Source organism: Gekko japonicus, unplaced genomic scaffold (assembly GCF_001447785.1).
Source record: "Gekko japonicus isolate JY-2015 unplaced genomic scaffold, Gekko_japonicus_V1.1 scaffold784, whole genome shotgun sequence".
NCBI classification, from domain to species: domain Eukaryota; kingdom Metazoa; phylum Chordata; class Lepidosauria; order Squamata; family Gekkonidae; genus Gekko; species Gekko japonicus.
The window spans coordinates 384,768-389,585 of record NW_015164207.1 but is presented as its reverse complement, the minus strand read 5'-3'; positions in this window follow the sequence as shown (position 1 = coordinate 389,585).

Here is a 4,818-nt window from a genome sequence, read left to right as displayed (position 1 = left end):
GAGAGGGCAGGGAGCGGGAAGCCGGGGGCGGGGCGGGGCGGCACTGGCTGGTGCCCAAGGAGCAGGGTGCTGCAGGCCGGACCTGGCACCATCTCCCCCTTTCCCCTCCCTGCCGTGTACATTAAAGGCTCTTTCCTTTCCAGCGATTCTGTCTCTTCTTGTTCCAAAGCAGCCTAGACTGTGTAGCTCTGGGGGGGGGGGATATGTTCCTCCTCCTGCGTGTCTCACAGTCCTTGCAGACACTAGCGTGATGCTGGTTCCCAAAAAGCAGCTGTTAGTCCGCAGTAGCAAAGCAGAACAGGAAGAGGTGGCAGGCAGCGTGAGGAGGCGCCATGAATGGCCCAGCGTGAGCTTCCGCGAGGTCCCAGCTCTCACTTCCTCCAGTGCCTGTGATTTTTATAGCAAAAATCACGGATGGGAAGGGGAAGGAAAAGGGTGGGGGTAGGATCTGTGGCAGGGTATAAACTGTCATAAGCTGCAGACACCTGAAGAAGTGAGCAGTGAGTCGAGAAAGCTCCTCCCCTGCCACAGATTGTCCTTAAGGGACTTGTGGACTCTCGCTCTTCTCTGCGGCTAGGTAAAGGTTTCCCTTGCTTGAAAGCCAGTCGAGTCCGACTCTAGGGTTGCAGTACTCATCTCCGTTTCAAAGCCGAAGATCCAGCGCTGTCCGAAGACAGTTCCGTGGTCATGTGGCTGGCATGACTAAACACCAAGGCGCACAGAACGCTGTTACCTTCCCACCGAAGTGGTACCTATTTATCTACTTGCAATTTCTTGCTTTCGAACTGTTAGGTTGGCAGGAGCTGGAACTAGAGACGGGAGCTCACTCCGTCATGCGGCACACTCGGGTCTCAAACTGCTGAACTACTGACCTCCCACAGCCTGCAGTTCAGCGTCTTAACCACTTGAGCCACCACAGCTCCATACAGCTCTGTAGCTCTGCGGCTACAGAGAGACTAATGCAGCTGCCCAACCTGTTGTAAATAATTCAGGCTCGGGACTGGAAGGAACTGTGATGGCTGCCCTGGGTGAGGGAGGTGCCGTTGCCAACAGGGATTCTGATCTTGGAACAGATAAGGGGATGCAAGTCCAGGACCACCTAAGAGACCAACAAGATGGGGGGGGGGGACGGTTTAAAGAGGCTCCCCCTTCACCGGCCCCCCCATCGTGTAGCGGAGGGAAGAGGGAGTTTGACTCTTGAACGCTTGCTGGGCTCTATCTTATTTTATTTCTTGCATTTATATCCTGCCCATCCCGTAAATAGGCTCAGGGCGGGTTACAACATTGTAATAAATACAATAACATTTAAAACACATTAAAACATATAAAACCAGTAGTCACGCTTGCCGTGGGGAGAATCCGGCCCACTGATGTAACTAGGTATGGCCGGTTATTATTATTATTATTATTACATTCCATTTGTATACCGCTCACCCCCTGAGGGCTCTGGTTCACATTACATGCAACACAAGCCCATCCTAACCTAGGGCCACATACATACAAGGGGGAGAGTGACTAGCCTACCAGGCACCCTTGTAGAGAGTCGTGGTTGTCTGCGGGAGCTCATCCCACGACGTCCTCCTGGCGCTGGTCTTTGATTGTTGTTGCGACTTCCTGGCTGTTGTGACTCCTTCAGGCTTGGACCGAGCACATGCTCGCTGCCGGCCTCTGTCCAGTAGGCTCCGGCCTGCTGTGTCGCCCCGCCTCCGTGCTTTCTCTGCCGCCGCCACACCACAAAGGACGGGTGCCCCCCCACTCTAAGAGCAGGTACCCATTTGTCTATTTGCCCTTTAACGGGCTTTCGAGCCGCTGGGTGGGCGGGAGCTGGGACATAGGGCCGGGTGCTCACCCACCTCGCCCTGTTAGTAGGTGGGAGATCGCAACCGGGGTGGGGGGGCGCCCTATGTGGACGCCCACTGCCTCAGCCAAAGGCCTGGCGGAAGAGCTCCATCTTGCAGGCCCCGCGGAACTGCAGAAGATCCCACAGGGGGGCCCTGCTCTCGACTGGGAGCACGTTCCACCAGGTGGGGGCCAGGGCGGAGAAAGCCCTGGGCCTGGTCGAGGCTAGGCGGACGTCCTTTGGGCCAGGGATCGCCAGGAGAGGTTGACTGTCCGAGCGTAACGCTCTCCGAGGCGTACATGGGAAGAAGAGGAAGAGATTGGCTTTATTCCCCATGGCCCTTCACTACCCAAAGGTGTCTCAGAGAGGCTGACAAACTCCTTTCCCTCCCCCTCCCCACAACAGACACCCTCCTGTGAGGTAGGTGGGGCTGAGAGAGCTCTTGACAGAAACTGCTCTCTTTCAAGGACACCTCTTGACAGAACTACGGCTTGCCCAAGGCCGTCCAGCCAGGTGCAAGTGGAGGAGGAGTGGGGGAATCAAACCTGGTTCTCCCAGATTAGAGTCCTCTGCGCACTTAACCACGACACCAAACTGGCGGTCCTTTAGGTATGTTGGTCCCCAGCTGTATAAGGCTTTGAAGGGAATTACCAACACCTTGAAGCGGATCCGGTACTCAGCTGGCAACCAATGCAGCTGACAGGGCTCATGTCAACATGGGCCCGCACAGGTATTGATGTCCGCAGGTGCGCCACCACATTTTGTGCCAGCTGTAATTTCTGGATCAGCTTCAAGGGTAAGCCTGCATAGAAGGAGTTGCAGTAATCAAGCCTGGAAGTGACCAGGGGAAAGAGCAGGTAGAGAAAGAGGTACTTTTCTCCCTTTCTCACAATACAAGAACTCGTGGGCACTCCATGAAACTGCAGAGTGGTCGGGTTAGAACGGATAAGAGGAAGTACTTCTTCACCCAAAGAGTGATTAACACATGGAATTCACTGCCACAGGAAGTGGTGGCGGCTACAAGCATGGACGGCTTCAAAAGGGAATTAGATAAGCATATGGAGCAGAGGTCCATCAGTGGCTATTAGCCACAAGGTATAGATAGGGGCTCTGGGGCAAGTGATGCTCTGTCTTCCTGGTGCTGGGGGGGGGTCAACAGTGGGAGGGGCTTCTAGTGTCCTGGCCCCGCTGGTGGACCTCCTGATGGCACTGGTATTTCTGGCCACTGTGTGTGGACTGAGTGTTGGACTGGATGGGCCTTTGGCCTGATCCAACATTGGCGTCTCTTATGTTCTTATTGCACTGGGGGGAGGGAGAGGGCTTTAGTCGCCTGATCCGCCACCTGGGCCCTCCTAGATCAGGAGGCATCCAGCGTCACTCCCGGGCTCTTCACCGACTGGGCCGGCAGCAGAGGTGCGGGGAGCCTGGTGCCCACCTCCAACCCCCCACGACCCAGGTACAGGACCTCCGTCTTCGATGGATTCAACTTCAGTCGACTGCCGCAACCACCCAGCCACAGCGTCCAAAGCCTCAGCCAGATTTCCAGGAACGGAGAGCGGATGGCCGTCTGTTAACAGATAAGGTCGAAGGTGCTCCTGTCCCACTGCAGACCAAGGCGGCCGCCCACCCACCTGACTCTGCTCTCGGGATGTGCACCCCAAAGCACCAGAGAAGGGATAGCCTCTGGCTCACATATTTTTGTCCTCACCCCACCCCCCGCCACCGAAGGAGGGACCCGAGCGAAGGCGATGATGTTGGGGCGGGGGGGGGTGTCGGCTTTCGCTGGCGCCGGGAAGTCTGCTGGGTGTCTCGGGCAGTGGGTGCGGGTTTCCAGGGACCCGGTGCTGCTGCTGCTGAGCACTCCTGGTGAGGACCGAAGCAGGGCCCGGCAGAACCTTCCACGCAGCCGCCGCCAGCCAGCCAGGTGCCCCGGAGGAGGGGGCCGCAGCCGGGCACGTAGACGTGGAGGGTCCCTTGAGTCACCGGGGCCAAGAGTCAGGAGGGGCCTGGGCAGTAAGCCGGGGGCCAGGCCCCAAGATGGCTGCAGGCCTCCTCCTCCTCCCCCACGCACTTCCTTGCAAAGCCGCTTCTTCCTGCGGCCCTGCCCCAGCCTCTGGCGGCAACTCCCACCCAGGGGCGGGTGAAGGCTCACCGGTCCTCTCAGCACTGACCGATCTTGCTGCCCCCCCCCGCTCCTTTCCACCATGACCCCCAGTCCGTTTTAGTGGTTGACCTGAAGCTCAAATACTTTGGCCACCCAATGAGAAGGGAGCACTCACCCTGCCAACAAAGGTCCGCATGGTCAAAGTGATGGTATTCCCAGTTGTCATGTATGGCTGCGAGAGCTGGTCTAGAAGGAACGCTGAGCGCTGAAGAGTAGATTCTCTTGAACTCTGGTGTTGGAGAAGACTCTTGAGAAGAGTCCCCTGGACTGCAAGGAGATCGAATCAGTCAATCCTCAAAGAAATCAGCCCTGACTGTTCCCTGGAAGGCCAGATAATGAAGCTGAAGCTCAAAGACTTTGGCCACCCAATGAGAAGGGAGCACTCGCTGGAGGAGAAGACCCTGATGCCGGGAAAGACTGAAGGCCAAAGAGGACGGGGACGGCAAAGGACGAGATGGTCAGACAGTGTCATCGACGCAACGAACATGAAGTTGAGCCAACTTCAGAGGACGGCGGAAGACAGGAGGGCCTGGCGGGAGCTGGTCCATGGGGTCGCGAGGAGTCGGACTCGACGGTGCGACTGAACAACAACAACTGTCTGACCAGAGAGACAATGCAGGTGGCGGCCAGACACACACGTATCCAGAGGGTAACACAATAATACTGTGCAAACTACGCTCCTCACCCTTTCCCCAACCCTGTGGCGCCCCCTTTGGCCCCGGCGCCCTAAGCCACCACCACCCCTATATAGGAGGTAATGGCCGTGCCCCCCCCCCCCCCTCCGGCACGCGCCAACCCGGACGGGCACACGGGG